The sequence below is a fragment of the Puma concolor genome, chromosome A2, assembly GCF_028749965.1.
Source record: "Puma concolor isolate L17-30 chromosome A2, mPumCon1.1.hap2, whole genome shotgun sequence".
NCBI classification, from domain to species: Eukaryota; Metazoa; Chordata; class Mammalia; order Carnivora; family Felidae; genus Puma; species Puma concolor.
This window is the reverse complement of record NC_141668.1, coordinates 39,388,995-39,406,466: the sequence shown is the minus strand read 5'-3', so window position 1 is coordinate 39,406,466 and position 17,472 is coordinate 39,388,995. Positions and strand designations below refer to the sequence as shown.

The window sequence follows — 17,472 nt, the reverse complement described above, 5'->3', positions numbered from 1 at the left end:
CAAAGGGGCACATGCACCCCAATGTTGTTACAGCAGCATTATCAACAATAGCAAAATTATTGAAAGAGCCCAATGTCTTTGGATTTTAAGAAATAAAACAGATGAACATATGGGGGAGGGGAAAGAGAGAGAAACAAACCATAAGAGACTCCTAAGGGTAGAAAATAAACAGGGTTGATGGAGGGAGGTGGGTGACGGGTGGACTAGATGGGTGATGGGTATTAATCAAGGAGAGCACTTGTTACAATGAGCACTGGGTGTTGTAAGGGATGAATCATTGAATTCTACTACTGAAACCAATACTGCACTGTATGTTAACTAACTGGAATTTAAATTTAAAAAATGAAAATAAAATATAATAAAATAAAATTTGAATTTGATACCATCTCCATAGTTCAAAATCCTTCAAATAGCTTCCCACATATTTTAGATGAATTATAAATGTTTTAATGCAGTCACCCTATTTTTATAGTTTCATTTTGTACCCATGATCCTTGTTCGGGATTTGAAGAGTGGAAGGTGGGGTAGGAGAACAGGACAAAGTTGCCTCCGTAGCAAATGGCATCACTTCATTATCCCATCCCATCTAAAACAGGTAAATATCAACGTATCGGCCAGAATTCTCCAATTTCCACTTCTAGTCCCTTCTAAGAAGGGAGATTCTCAGCTATATAATCTGGATCTTATTGTTGCATAGTTTGTGGCAGCAGGTTTTTTGTTGTTTTATTTTCATCTCGTTAGGGAAGCCTCATCCACTCGGTGAGTCCATATTCAATGGCAAACTCCACACACCTAGGTTTACATGAGGGAGGACTCATTTGCCTCTTATGAAGTGGAAAACGTGCCTCAAAAGGTTGCCCTGCCAATCTATTCGAATTCCCAGTGTTGAAATTAATTGTTTTTAAAGGGTTACACTGTTTTATTTTTTTTTTTTTAATTTTTTTTTTCAACGTTTATTTATTTTTGGGACTGAGAGAGACAGAGCATGAACGGGGGAGGGGCAGAGAGAGAGGGAGACACAGAATCGGAAACAGGCTCCAGGCTCTGAGCCATCAGCCCAGAGCCTGACGCGGGGCTCGAACTCACGGACCGCGAGATCATGACCTGGCTGAAGTCGGACGCTTAACCGACTGCGCCACCCAGGCGCCCCGGGTTACACTGTTTTAAATAAAATGGGTTTCACTTTGGACATAGTTTAGTATAAATTCATTGATTAATTAATAAGCCCCTGTTAATTTCATAATACCATAATAAGGCTATGTTTCTGCCTCCATACCATTCCCACACACGAGGCAATTGTCTTAACTATTATTCGACTCATGAATTTTCGGTGAGAACCAGGAACCAAAGCGAAGGATACCTTCCCCCCACCTTCCTCATGATGGTGTTGTATACTTATGTGTGTGTGCGTGCGTGCGTGGGTGTGTGTGTGTGTGTGTGTGCACGCGTGTGATGGATGATTCAAAAACCTATGGCCTCTGATATGCTTTGCTAGAAAATGAATCCCACTCTTAAGAATTTCTAATCTATGAGAATAAAACCTGAGAGAGGGGCACATTGAATTGGGAGTGCGTGAGGAAAGAAGGAAAGGGTTTAAAGATGGATGGAATGTTGCTAAGAGACAGGACAGCAACACAAGGTGACTCCATGCACACTGGAACCTGGGACGGGAGGCAGTTAGAAAGGGGGGTGCATGCAGGAGAGGTTCCCCAAGCAAACTTAGCCCACTTCCCACATCCAACCAGAGCCAGTGAGAGCCTCTCTCAGGATTCTCAGCCTGAGGAAAGCAGTTCTGTGTACTTAGATGGAAGAGAAAGCTGTATCGGACCAGTGGCTCAAAAAATAGTTTTAAGAACCCGAGTCTTAGCCATTTTCTCATTACTGTGTTCTTCCAATGCCATTTAAAAAAAAAATTCAACCTCCTGTCTAAAAACTTTTCCAATTTACTCTTTTGAGAAAACTTTATATCCTGTGGATCTCTGATACTGTCCTCAGATGCGCTTCTCAGAAAATCTGTCCTGGTTTGCAAGGACTTTGGAACAACGAGAAACAATGAGCTACCTGGAGAAAAATACCCACAGGCTCAGGTAGGTGTAAGGACAAAAGCTTGACTTCAGTTTGGAGCACTGTGGTGGACTTGTTGAGAGTATTTATGGTGCATTTAAAATCTGCAATATTTTACCAGCACACCTACCAGCTTTTTGCTCAGATGCCAAAGAAAGGGAAAGAACAGACGAGGCACGATAAACACAATGGCGTGTGGTCCTGCTGCGTTTGTCTGAGGCCGCTCAACACTGAAAGTCAGTTCATCTCGTCCCAGGAAGGAGTGTTTGTAAATTGTATCAAAATGATTCTGGACTCTCAGGCAGGCTGGTTGGCCTGGACTCCTGGAAGCAGTTAGAGAAGCACTCATTTGTAATGTCATGTTGGTTTCTTATTATTTAATATGTCAGCCAAGGGAGAAAATGCCCAGATATTTGTGTTCACAGCAGTGCATGATCTCTTCTTGTGTGAAGGATTGTAAGAGGGAGATGATTACCTTGAAGTGCTTGATTAGAAGAAAGAGTGCATATTTGTTATCTGTGGCTCATAACTATGTTTTTGGTTAACTTTCTGCTGATGTTTTTAAGCATTCTACTCCACATTATTCCAGCTGTGTAGCTTCAGATTTTAATGGAAGCAGCACAGTTCAAAACACATTTGAAATGTATTAGTGATTAGAGAGCAACTTTAAATTCTGTTTACCTATGCATTTTGGAAATGTCTGAAAAAAATATCATTTATTCTCTGCAATATTGTTTCACACTCTGTCAAGAATGTGCAAAAGGAAAGAGTATAGTATAGTTTCTTTCCATTTGTTTCTAAATGATCAAATAATGACCATTTATTTTTTGTTGTTTAATATATATGTATACTAAGATAAAAAATGTCAACACTTTTAGGTCTACCTACCATTTTTCACATTTCCGTAAACGTTGTCATATTTGGTTAACAATAAGGTATAAATCTCACTTGAGACTAGAACAAATTTCCATTATTCAAGTTCTTTAGTTTGCTGCTATCCTCGTTTTAGTGATTGGCAGGTTACTAAATTTTGAAGAATGTTTGAGAATTTAAGGCACCTATAGATGAGAGGCAATTCAATGTCTCCTCTGTAGTATTATATTAACTCTTTCAGACTAAGAGAATCCTATTTTCTAGATTATTTTTTCTAATAGACTTCCCAGCACCCCAGGACCAAGGTTAGTGACATTTCAGGGAGTGAATGGAAACCATGAAGAGCATTGTTAAAAGTCTAAAAATCAATCAAGAAATCACTTATGAGGTGTCAGGTTCAAAAGACATTTGAGTTCAGCCCAAGTTTGCTGGTAAGAAGCCAATAGATAGCTCTCTTTTGAAAAAGGTATGATTTTTTTCCAGGACAATTTAATAGAGTGTATGAAATTACCTTATTAAGAAAAGTAGAACTTCTCACCTAAAGTTCCTTTGGGTAACATTTTAAAAGTGAAAGAATGCTTTGTATCAGGTAGTCTTAGTAAAAAGAGTATATAAATATCATATCCCAAAGTTTTAACATTATTGGGATAGGGGTGAAGGGTAAGCCCAGGATGTGCAGATAGTGGCCATTTACACTAATCAGGCTGGGCTTGGTGAATTAGCTGAAGAATTGTTTTATATATGTTTTGGGGCCAGAAATTAAAAGAGGAGAACACCTGGAAATATAGTGGGCCCACCCAGGCACTTTGTTCAATACACAGACTAATTAGAGTGGTGAAATGTAGCTAACCTCTTCAATTCATGTACTCTTTGAAAATCATTAAGGACCTTCACCCACCCCCCATGAAAACAGTTTGTCATCTGGGGAAGCTTTCTCTTCCCTTAGTAAGAATCTCTTAAATGAAGAACATAAAGGTTTTTTCTTTGAGTCCTTTCCAGAGAAGAGGACTTTAGTGGGTTTTATTTTCTATCATCTACATTTTTAAAAAATGGAGTTTTTGTTTGTCTTTAAATATAAAATTATAACATTAAATATAAAACTTTTTTTTTCAAAATCCCACCACCACATAAAACAAAAGACAACCATTTCTCTACCAACTGATTTAGAGCCTGAAGTTTCCACATTAGTTTAATCTTTGGATTTAGGCAACATGGGGATCCTGTTAATGTAATTCTGTCTACGGGTACTTTCCTAGATATACTTTAACAGATTGGTTCAAATCCTTAGTAGGGTTAACTTTTTTTTTAATGTTTATTTTTGAGAGAGAGAGAGAGAGAGAGAGAGTCAGAGGGTGGGTGGGGGAGGGGCAGAGAGAGAGGAAGACCCAGAATCCGAAGCAGGCTCCAGGCTCTGATCTGTCAGCACATAGCCAGATGCGGGCTCAAACTCCCCAATCATGAGATCATGACCTGAGCCGAAGTTGGACGCTTAACCAACTAAGCCACCCAGGCACCCTTAAATCCTTAGTAGAGTTAACTTTTGATGAGGAAGCCAAGATATGTCCCTGGTAGGACTGATTGTTGAGGGCAGCTTCAGATAAAACTACCATTGAATGGGATACCACGCAATCATGGAAAGACCCCTGAAAAGTGGAGCCCCCTGACAAAGCAGTGGCTGTGCCTCTTTTTCCTTTACAGCAATAACATTTGTGCAGTGCTTGAAGGATTAAACCAGTTATATGTGGCAGACTTCTGTGCTTGTCCCTGGGGCTTCAAAAGATGTCATAGAGATGGAGTAAGTGGAGCTAGTTGATCGAGATTTACAACAAGCTACAAATCTACTGGTTCTTTTTTTGTGCTGTTGACTGTGTTTCACTGTCAGTTTTCTGATGGATATGTAGCATGAGAGGCTGACTTCGATGTTTGCAAAGATATTTGCTATCTTTCTTTTGACCATAGGACTTATAAACATCCTCTAGGCCAGTACAGGGGAAAAATTTTTTTCCTACACCTTTCTAGATTCTTTTGGCTGCTCTATTAATTAAATGGACATAAGATAGATTAGCAGAAGAAAAACAAATTTAATTACATATGTTCAGGAGCCCAATAAAAATTATGAGACCCAAGGGTAAGTCAAGCAGTTGAGGCTTCTATGGCATCCTGAGCTAAGGAACGGGTTAGCAACCTAGGGCTCCAAAGGGAAGGAAGGCGATTCCCAAGATGATAAAAAGAGCAGATATTTGATAATTAGATGTTTGTCATGGCATGCAGAGACAATTGAACACTGAGAGGAATCTGAACAAACCTGTACTGCCATGGTCCTCTCCCACCTCACCACCTCCAGCTCATACTCGTTATAGTATCGTTGGTCATAGCTCTTTTCCTAGACCAGATTCTCCACCTAAATTCTTTTATCAGTTAAGGAGGGTGTAAAAAACTCTTCCCGAGTCTTTTGGGCCTTGATTGTCTTCAGCTCAAAATAATCCATATGCCCAAGTGGCACATTTTGGAGAGCCTCATTCTGAACATCTTCACCAAAGAAAAGGCAAATATAGCATGAATAAAAATGTATAGAATTAACTGCAGGCCTCCCCATATTTTTGTGGATCTTACCTTATAATGATATACATTTTGCAAAGCTGGAAGAAAACCACACTCTGGTAAATCATATAATATTCTGCCACAGACTTTTTCTTCAACTTTTTGTTTTTTAAGCTATATATTTCCACACGAGATAAATCTTAACTTTGAAACATCATGAAAATTCATACATGTAAAGGAAAAATAAAACCTTATAATAAAATAATAGCATCAAATAGTTAAATATGATTTTATATATAACTGCTGCACCAAATTAAAAAGTGCCTAATTTCAGTGAAGAATAGGAAAGAACGAACACTAAACATTTTTTAAAGGTTTTCGAAGAACAATTTTTCTCTGCGTACAATTTCTTATCTCAGTTTATTTAAATACTTGGTTTCCTTTCAGGAATCTTTAAACTAAAAGTAGTAATGGCCAACAACAACAGCAAAAACACCAAACTAAACCAAGTAACAGATAGCTTCCACTCCCCCAGTAGCATTTGCTCTACACAAAGCACTGTGCTAAGTGGTCTACATGGGTTATCTAATTTTATCCTCACAAGAGCTTACTGTCATTATTATTACTGGTGAAAGTGTCCTAAACATATAGAGGTATAAATTTGAAGTATCAACTAGTTCCTCTGAAGTATTTCTCAAAGCATATTGTTCAGACCACCTGTGCCAGAGTCACCTGAGATCCTTATTAAATTCACCTTCTTAGGCCCTTAATACATAGAAATTCTAATACAGAGGTTTGAGAGAGGAATCTGGAATTTGCTTTTTAAAAAGCACTTTAGGGGTGCCTGAGTGGCTCAGTCGGTTGAGCGTCTGACTTCGGCTCAGGTCATGATCTCGCGGTTTGTGAGTTCGAGCCCCGCATCGGGCTCTGGGCTGACAGCTCGGAGCCTGGAGCCTGCTTCGGATTCTGTGTCTCCCTCTCTCTCTCTGCCCCCTTCCCACTCTCTCTCTCTCTCTCTCAAAAATAAATAAACATTAAAAAAAGATTTAAAAAAAAAAATAAAAAGCACTTTAAGTAATTCTGGTGTGCAATAAAGTTTGAGAAGCACTTGTGAATATTCATTCTTAATATAAATTATATATATACTTTTAATACAAGAAAGTATAAGAAAGTAAAAATGTCCCATAATTCTACTCTTTTCATAAACATAAAAATGTGTGTTAAAGAACTCAGGTAAAACAGAAAGTTAGAGGTAAAGCCTCCCTTGCCATCACCTCATCAACACGCGCGTGCGCACACACACACACACACACACACAAACACACTCCCTTTTCCCTAAATAACCACTGTAAGTTTCTTGTTATCCCCCAGAAAAATGTTAGCATGTATATGCATATACTTTGTATGATGCATAGAAAGTGAATCACATACTATGTTTACTGTTCTTCATCTTTTTAACTTAATATAACCCAATATCTCTATAGAGCATATAGAACTCTACCTCATTCTTTGAAACTGCTGCAGAGTATTGCATTAAATATATACACTAAAGTTTAACTCATTTTTCTCTATCCCTTTGTTTATTATTACAAACAATATTGTCATGACTGTTACATATATACATTTGACTGTGCTGTCTCTGTAAATCTGGTATAAAATTACCCAAGTAGAGACTTCTATGTTTTCTAGAAGCTTGAGACCCTCTTTTAAACTTAAATCTGCTAAAATAGAAGGAAAGATTTTTAGCAAGTGTGGTTCATATTAAAGCAGGTAGTTAGTGTTTTATATGAGGTAAACTAAGCTGTAGAAACAAAACTCAGTCATTTATTAACTTAATAAGACCACAAGTGCAAAAGGAAAAAGTACCATCAATGGGAAGATGGCAAAATGGAAGGAAATAGAGCAAACTTAGTGAAACTGTTAAGAAGAGCAGGATTAGAAAAGACCCAGAAAGTAAGATCTAACTGGGTAGTAGGGTTACTCGAATAAAGATTATTCAGATAGCACTGATTACTTCAAACATACAAAATAAGATATTCCAGTGAAAGTAAAATGTATGTATTTATTCATTTATTCATTTGTTCCATAAACATTTATTGTTAGGCACTGTGCTAAGTCTGAGGCTATAGTGCAAAGATACTGTTGCTGTTAATGAGCTTACTGTCTATGGATGTACACATGCAAAGAGGTCTATTACCTTCAATCAACAAAGACGAAAAAAACACAATGTTCCTTAGGAAGTCGGGGATGTTTTTAGAGAAGAGTTTTCCAGGTGGCATCCAAAAGAGAGGAAGTAACATGTGCAAAGTCCTTGAGGGCTGTAAGCTCAAGGTGGGCTGGAAATGAAAATGTAGTTTATGTTGCTGGAATGGAAAATGTAAGGTGAGAACTGTAGCAGTGAGAGGAAATGAGACTCGATAGGAGGGGATGCTAGATATGGATGTGGGGCCAGATCATGAAAGGCCTTCTTTATCATGCTCAGAGGCTATTTATTCTGTGTGCATAGGGAATAGCTAACATTTTTGAATGAGAATATAACATAATCAGATTTACATGTCTAAAAAAATCCTCAGAAAACTGGGTAAAGTGAAAATCATCTAGTTCACATATAATAAGACTCTGATGAGCCATAGCAGTTGTGGTTGTAGGCCTGGAGATGATAGGACTCCTCGGAGGTGGAATCAACAAGTCTTAGCAATTGATTGGATTGGGAGAGGAGGTGGAAGGAGGAATTTATGATGTTGCTAAAATTTCTGGCTTGGGCAAATGAGTCATTGGTAGTATAGTTCTTTGAAAGAGAAATTAATGAAAGGGGAACAGATCTTTCCATAAGCTCTTTCAGATATTCTCAACCTTATCAAATATGACATTCTTTTTACGTAAAAAATTTGTAACGTCTCTTGACTACACTGAAAACTTATGAATAATTTGACCTACATATATACATACTTTTAAAACTTTAAGACAATGACCCAACAGTAAAATAGTGTATAAATAAAAGAAAAATGATTGAGGAGAAAATATCTATATCAATATGTAAATCTTCAGACATGACTTAAAAAAAGCATAATCAAGTAGTCAGCTGTTTGTACACATATGTGAAGTCACTGTCAGTGATTCAGGCACACATGTAGACCAACATACCAACATACCACATACTGCCATGTCCCAAAATGTTGGAAGAGTTCATCTTGGTTGCAGTATTGTGAAAGCTTCACAATACTGGTGATATTTCAGTTTGGCTTTTAAAAGATGAATAGGATTTTGAAAAGTAGAGCTAGAGGAAGAAGACAAGGGCATTCCCATTAGAGGAAAGTACAGGTAGGGTGTAAAAAAAAAAAAAAAGGAAAATACAGGATGATGTTTGGCTTTGGCTATGGCAGAAGCTACATGGAATTGGGGTGTGAAGCTGGAGCGCTATGTTCTGACTAGTTTAGAGAGGGTCTTGAAAGCCTACCAATGAGTATAGACTTTAATAATCTCAGTTAAACTTTTAGCTTGCTTTGGTAAGCTATTTGCATTAATCATCAGCATGAATAATTTTATTTTCCCATAAATATTGAACAGATCATCTTTAAGCTAGCCTTGCCCAAATTATCTCCAATTCCAAAGTGATGGAGTACAAATTAATGAGATTTTATTGTCCAAATTGTTAAAACTACATTAAAGAGAGTTTGAGTGTAATGAGTAGATATAAAAATAGAATTTTTGTCTTTTCACATAATGTCTGGCTTGAAAGGATCAAATGAAGTATTTTGTGCTTTTTCTTCTGGGTAATAATCTAAGAAGAGGACATTTATGGTCTCTGCTGGAAGTGATGGCAGGAGAAGAATGAAATGCATGTAGATGCTAAGTGCCAGCCTAAGAGAAGAGAAAAACAACTTCCTAAGAGAGAGCCCATGTTAGCACCCTATCATTTAAATCACAGAAGTTTTCTATTCAAAATATAAAGGCGTATTATGTAATAACATTTAACAGGTCTAAGAGGTTTGCTAATTATTCTTGCTAAAAGACAATAAGAGCTATTTCATTCAAGCAATACTCTTCTGAGAAAAATTATTTTATTTATTTTATTTTATTTTATTTTATTTTATTTTATTTTATTTTATTTTATATTTTATTTTTGACTGAAATGTCCCATTAGGCTTTCAAAGCCCCATTTACCTTCACTTAGATGGTCCATTTGGCTAAGGACTCAGCCCATAAGAATCAGGAATAGGATAGTTTAAACTACTTCTGCACATTTTAAGTCTCATAAATAATTGAGATATGATTGATGGTTGCTAGGGTGCAGTTGAATTTCAATTCATCTGATCCCCATTATAATGTAATTTGATTTCTTTGGTTGTTTTTTGTTTGTTTGTTTTGGTTTTGGTTTTGGTTTTGATTTTGGTTTTTTGTTTTGTTTTGTTTTTGTTTGTTTGTTTCTTTTTAATCCACGGGAGAGGGGAGAAAGCTTTTGGTGTGTGAAGTGCTATATATAATAGTACCTATTCTAAGGCAATGACTGAGGTATTTCATGTCATTTTTTTCCTGCATGTTTGAAAAAAGAATGTATAGAATTTCCATTTTAGCCCCACCACTGATAAAGTTAAAGAGGATGAAAGTGGGTCGGTCAGGCCTTAAACTTGCTTTCCTGGGCCCCAAAGTGACTTTTCCCATCAAGATACCCAGAGCAGAGGGTCCCAAACTAGGTTAAATCAGTTCCTTGGGTGGAAATCAATATGTTCATAGAGTCAACACTGAAGAATTGTAGCATCTTGTATTTCAGCCCAAGAACATTGGGTAGGTTCCATCTTCAGATGGCAGCTTTGGTTGGTGATAGATATTTAGAGCAAGGATCTGCAAACTATCACTGTCAAACTATAGATTATAGTCCATGGGCTAAATCCAGCCAGCCACCTATTTTTGTAAATAACATTTTGTTGGAACACAGCCATGCTCCTTCATTCCACATTATCTGTGACTGTTTTCACCCTACAATGGCAGAGTTGAGTAGTTGCAACAAAGACTGTATGGTCCACAAAACCTAAACTATTGGGGCATCTGGGTGGCTCAGTTGGTTGAGCATCCAACTTTGGCTCAGGTCATGATCTCATGGCTCATGGGTTCGAGCCCCTTGTTGGGCTCTGTGCTGACAGCTTGGAGCCTGGAACCTGTTTCAGATTCTGTGTCTCCCACTCTCTCTCTGGCCCTCCCCCGCTCACACTCTGTCTCTGTCTCTGTCTCTGTCTCTGTCTCTGTCTCAAAAATAAACATCAAAAAAAAAAAAACAAACAAAACAAAACAAAAAAAAAAAAAAAACCTAAACTATTTATTGCCTGGTCTTTTACAGAAAATGTTTGATGATCCCTGGTCTAGGGTATTATATTGGGAAGACCCCTGAGCTAGTCTCAGGAAGAAAGAATGCTATGGTTGATTTTTTTAAATGTCTGCTGTATTCATGGAGGAGGAATGCCATATGTTTATCAGCCATGTTCTATCCTCTTCTCAGAAGTAAGAACAGCATGATGAGAAATGTGAGATATAAATGGGTAAGTTCAGCATCAAACCCAAAGCCTAATTATCTCCACCAAGAACGGGAGGACACTGATTAGTATACCAAAAGAGTTGGTGGTAAGAATGTGGGAAGTGATGCCAGGGAAAAGAGACGACTTGTCACTGGGAATGATAGAAAACATACAAAACCCAATCCATCATTCAGAATGTAAGTGCATTAAGTTTAGTTTTCTATTCTATGGATTGAATTGCCCTTGTTGGCAATACAAAAAATTTAGAGGAAAATTCTCTACAAGTTTATTTTAGGGAAGGAAACAAGGCATAGTAGTAGGAAAGAATTCACTTTTCCTTGAAAAAGCCTGTCTCCTTCTTTCCTCGGCATCGTCCTTCACACACACACACATACACTTGCAACCAAGTCCTCCTTATCTCACAAAGTCAGCTAATTTCCAACAAATAATAACACCTCTTTACTGCAGTCAGAACCGGAATTTAAAGACAACCTTATCTAGTGGCCAATAGTTACGTGTTAGACGTGAGCTTAAATATGGCGTTTGTGAATGGACAAAGAGAATATTTTTACTACTTCCTGGACCCTAAAAAGCATATCCCTCTACCTTGTAGAGTCAGAATAAAATCTAAGGAAAGACAATCTGAAGTGTCTGAAGGTTTCTAGACGGTGGTATTAGGGATGCTTGTTAGTTGAGATGCAAAGCCCTCAACCTGAACAAGATACAAAGACTCCATGGACTGGCAAATCTGCAAAATGAGAGTGGTCAGGTAGCCACCAATATATCTGTAGGAAGGAGCCAGGAACTTTAATGTCTTTCTTTGACACACTGACAAAGGAGAGGCAATAGATAATATATATCCAGACTTTAGTCAGGCTGTTGATCCCATTTCACATGACATTTTTTTTTCAACAAGCTGTTAACACACAGCTTGGATCACAGCGCTGTCAAGTGGCTGAAGAGTTGCAATCAAAGAGCAGCTATCAGTGACTTCTTGTCATTCCGAGGACATTTGTCAAGTGGTGTCCATCCATAAGGGCTAGCTGTGGGCCAGAGTTATCCACAGGGTGATGGAAGTGAGCGGAAGTTCAGTAAATTTGCTGATAACACTAATCTGGAGCAGCCTCTTACACTGGCAAGGTAGGAACAGCGTTCAATGACCTTGATTAAGTCGGGCTGGTGGAGTGGGACAATCTCAAAGCCAGGATGCCAGGCCAAGCCACCGTGGGTAGATTTTCTATGCACCAGAGCTCATGGCATGTTGCAGCAAAATTCGACAATGTTTTATTTCCAAAATTTTCTGAGGCACTATAATTAATTAACAACTCTCCAAGATGCCAAGCGGCTTAGGGTTACTTTTATTATACTAGTTTCCTAATTTGCAAAATGGCGACTCCGAGGTATATTTTGTGATAATTTTTTAAAACTTAAATAACCCCTGGAAAGTCTCTGACAGATAGGGGATGCTAAATGTTAGTTTTCTTCTTCCTCCCTCTTTTCTCACTCTTGTTGTAGTGGGACCAGCACAGCACTGGAAAGAAAACACCCTGAATTCAATACAGAAATTCCAAAGGAAAAAGGAGTCTTTCAAGAAACAAAAATATTGTCATTGAACCTTAAAGCTCCCTCTGTCACAACAAAATATTATGCCATAATAATATTTTAATCTACTCATCAAGTAGAATGTTTTTGCAAGGATGTCTCAGAATTAACTAATGCAAGGTTATGAAAATTTTTAAGACGTTGGCCTTCAACAATCGTGAGAGTCAGAGGATTCCTGCTTCTTTTAGTTCATGAATCTTACAAAAGATCAGTCCCATGCTGAACCATCACACACTGTTTGTGGGAATGTAAATTGGTACAACCACTGTATGTTGGTAAGCAGTATAGAAGGTTCCTCAAAATATTCAAAATAGAAATGCCATATGATCCAGTAATTCCACTACTGGGAAGAAAACAAAAACACTAATTCACAAAGATATGTGCATCCCCATACTTATTTCAACATGATTTACATTAGCCAAGATATGGAAACAATCCAAGTGCCCATTGATAGATGAGTGGATAAAGACATATATGTATATATATATACATGCACAATGGAATATTACTCAGTCATAAAAGAGAATGAGTTCTTGCCATTTTGACAGTGTAGATGGACCTAGAGGGTATTATGCTAATCAAAATAAGTCAGACTGAGAAAGACAAATACCATATGATTTCACTTAAGTATTGAATCTAAAAAGCAAAAAAAAAAAAAAAAAAAAAAAAAAAAAAGCAAAGAAATGGACTCAAATATTGAGAACAAACTGGTGCTTGCCAGAGGGCAGGGAGTGGGAGGAATGGATGATATAGGTGAAAGGGATTAAGATATACAAAGATGCAGTTGTAAAGTAAAGAAGTCACAGAGATGAAAAGTACAGGATAGGGAATATAGTCAACAATACTGTAATAACATTGTATGGTGACAGATGGTGACTATACTTATTGTGGTGAGCACTGAATAATGTATAGAATTTCTGAATCACTATGTTGTACACCTGAAGCTATTTAACACTGTATGTCACCTATAATTTTTAAAAAAAGGATATGTCCCATGCATGTGGTGTGTACTTAGTAGCTACTTGTATTTGCCTTGTAAGTTGTCACAACGAATAGATTTTTTTTATTGAAGTGTAATTGATATACAATATTCCCTTATTTTCATTTGTTCAACATAGTGATTCGACGTTTGTATACATTGTGAACTGATCACTACAGTAAGCCCGGTTACCATCTACCACCACACAAAATGAATATAATATTATTGACTGTGTTTCCCCTTCTGTATATTATATCCCCATGCCTTTTATTTTATAACTGAAAGTTTGTATCTCTTGATCCCCATCACCCATTTCTGTCACCCTCATTTCCAGGAGTGAGTTTTTAAAAATCAGTGTTTAATAATAATTCTAAGCAGGTGGGGATTAGATACTCTTCTGAGAACAAGAAACAAGTAACAAGCGCCAGTGCAATACCTAAAACACAGTTTCATTCATAAGTTCTTATCTAAACCTACACAGAAGTCTAGATAAGTCTTAAGTTACATTGTCATTAGTAATGTAGCTGAGCAGACCCCGGTACCTGGAGCAGTGGAGTGGCAGGTTAAGCAATGAGAGAGCTGGCAGGTGTTCTCAGTCAATCTCTTTCAAAAAATAAATTCAAAGATGTCCTCAATTGTAAATATCTTCTGCTTGCAGAGGATAAGATAGAACGTCTCCCACTTACAATTCCTTAAACTCAACTGAGGAAAATAGAGAACCACTGTCAGAAAAGAAAGTTTCTGGCATTTAACATCTCTTCTCCTATCTTCACTTGTGGCTTTTATTTCATTGAAATAAATTGGCCAAAAGAGAGTTTCTCCACATTCCCATTACTAAATCTAACAAGCCTATTTGCATCTATACTCCAAACTTTGCCCTTTTTCCTATCTAATTCAACTCTGTGCCCTGATTCTGTTCCCTCAAACCCTGCCTTACCAGTGGACACCCCTCCGCCCCCTTCTTGGATCATTCCCATTAGGTTACAGGCATGTCAGTGAATTTATAACCTGATAAAAATTAAAAACCCCAAAACATTTTTATTTTATTTTTATTTATCTTTTTAATGTTTATTTATTTTGGAGAGAGACAGAATGTGAGCAGGCGATGGGCAGAGAGAGAGAGGGAGGCAGAGAACCCGAAGCAGGCTCCAGGCTCCACGCTGTCAGCACAGAGCCTGACGCCGGGCTCCAACTCACGAGCTGTGAGATAATGTACTGAGCTGAAGTCGGACGCTCGACTGACTGAGCCACCCAGGTGCCCCCCCCAAAAAACATTTTTAAAACCCCTCCTGTATCCCTTTCTAGCTAACATCTCTAGAACTTCATTCTTTGCTCCCTTTTACCTCAAAACTGTGAAAAGAGTTGCCAGTATTTTTGTCTGCTCTTTCATTCCTCTAAGTCATTCTCGAATAGACTCTAATTAGGCTTTAATTTCCTCTATTGTGCTCAAATTCCTATTAGCAAGATTATAATCAATCTTTACACGGATAGATCCAATGATTAATTCCCAGTCCTCATTTTACTTGACCTGTTTCAATCACTCCCCCTTATCTGAAGCACTTCCTTCAAGACTCCACTTTGGGTTTTTCTTCTGCCTCTCTGGCTAGTCCTCCTCAGTCTCCTTGACTCCAAGCAATTCCTTTTCCGACCTCCAACCACCAGAGTGTCCCAAGACTGTGTCCACAGACTTCTCTCCAGTTTCTGTTGGGGTGTACACAGTCAAGTCATGGGAAGTACTCTGACCTCATCTCCTACCACTCTCCCTCACTCACTCCTCCTTAGATATACTGCCCTCCTGTTTTTCCCTGGTGCCCTGAACTCATTTCTGCCCCACAGCCTTTGCCCTGGCTGTTCTTGGTGCCTAGAACCCTTCCTACTCATAAATCTCCATGATTCTCTCTTTCATTACATCTAGGTCTTTGCTGAAATGTCACTTACTCCAAACACCCTATATGAAATCACACAAACACAATTATCTCCTCACTTTCCACCCTCAAGCAGAGTGACTGTTTTCGTTTCTTTATCCTCATCACCGTCTGACTAATATAAATTCATTTGTCATCTATCCCCTTCCACTAGGATACAAACTCCATGAGAACGGGGATTTTTGTCTCTTTTTTTAAAAAATATATTTTTTAATGTTTATTTATTTTTGAGACAGACAGAGACAGAGCATGAAGGGGAAGGGGCAGAGAGAGAGGGAGACACAGAATCTGAAGCAGGCTCCAGGCTCCGAGCTGTCAGCACAGAGCCTGATGTGGGGCTTGAACTCACGGACCATGAGATCATGACCTGAGCCAAAGTTAGATGCTTAACCGACTGAGCCACCCAGGCGCCCCAGGATTTTTGTCTCCTTAATTCACTTCTTTGTCCTCAGCACTTAAAGTGAACAGTGTTTTGCATAAAATAGGCACTTCCCAAATGTTGGTTGCATGAGTACTGCCTAGTGCAATTGCTTAGAGCTGCAACCTTTGCTTCAGGAGATTGAGCTGAAACTAGAATTACCTGGAATACTTTAAAAATTAATCTACAACAATCTACAATGTGCATTTTTCTCTAGAATAATCCTGCAAGATAAGTGTGAATACTTGACTGAAACCTGTTGTTATGGGTGTTACTTCTACTAAATTATAAAAATGACTTTGGTAGTATATTAGTGTTCTCCAAAGAAACAGAACCCACAGGATATATAGATCGTATATCTATATCTATAGGTCTGTATCTGTATCTATATCTATTTATCTGTCAAGAGAGAAACAGAGAGAAAGAGAGAGAGAGACAGAGAGACAAAGACAGACAGATAACTTATTTTGAGGAATTGGCTCATGTGGTTGTAAAAGTTTGACAAGTCCAAAATCTGATGGGTAAAGTCAGTAGGCAGAAGACTCAGGGAAGAGTTGTAGTTTGACTCCAAAGGCAGCTGGCAGAATTCCTTCTTGCTAGGGGAGGTCAGTCTTTGTTCTATTAATGTTTTTATCTGATTCATCTGAGGTGGGCTCTCCCACACTATGAAGGGTAATGTGCTTTACTCAAAGTCTATCAGTTTAAATGTTAATCTCATCCAAAAGACACCTTCATGGAAACATCTGGGATAATGTTTGACCAAAATCTAGGCACTGTGGCCTAGCCAAATTGACACATAAAATTAAACATCACTAGTAAGTTACTCCAAATATATATATATTTGGAACTTGCTTGCTTTGTCTCTTTACATATCTGTAACTCCTCTGGGCATACTGATTTTTAGAAAAGTAGGTGATAAGTATGAGGGACTTTCATATAATGAAACCAAGGGAACATGATGAATGAGAATCAAAAATTTATTCTCACCATTAAAGATCTCCCTTATGTTGGAGAAACTCTCTTGTTAAATTGCTCAGTCAGTTGTCTTTCTAAACAAGGACATATTCGATTTTTACACCTTTTACACAAGCTAAGAGGTAAGTATGGAAAGTCTTCCAAACATCAACACTTCCACCGGAGGTGGTCCAACAGAATCTGGGTTCTTTGATAGACACTGACCTAGAAAAAACGGCTTTTCTAGGCTCAGAGAAACGTGTGAAGTCATAAGCCCTGGGCGAAAGTCTTAAGCTCCACAAAAACTGTCAAAGAGGCTACGATCATTATAAATTGTAAAAGTTAAGCAACTGTTATAATCAATGCAAACTCCATGGGGTTAGAGATCACTGTAAAAACCTGTAGACTCCCAAAATAAGAGGGTGTGTGTGTGTGTGTGTGTGCATGTGTAGGGTGGGCACGTGCCTTTCTATTTTCTTGAAAACAGTGATCTTGAATAGTGAACACTGATGTCATCCAGTATTTCATAGTTAACCCCTAAATAGTGAGCTATCACAGGATAAGACAATGGTTTGTAGTCATTGCATGTGCTAGCATAGATTTGGA

At 38.0% G+C, this 17,472-nt stretch overlaps 1 long non-coding RNA gene across 1 annotated transcript; it reads left to right on the top strand.

Moving 5' to 3' along the window:
• Positions 1–1,693: 1,693 nt before the first annotated feature.
• LOC147583113 (uncharacterized) lies at positions 1,694–2,793 on the top strand. Its single transcript, XR_015242834.1, has 2 exons — positions 1,694–2,087; positions 2,186–2,793. It is a non-coding gene; the product is annotated as an uncharacterized LOC147583113 (long non-coding RNA).
• Positions 2,794–17,472: the final 14,679 nt, after the last annotated feature.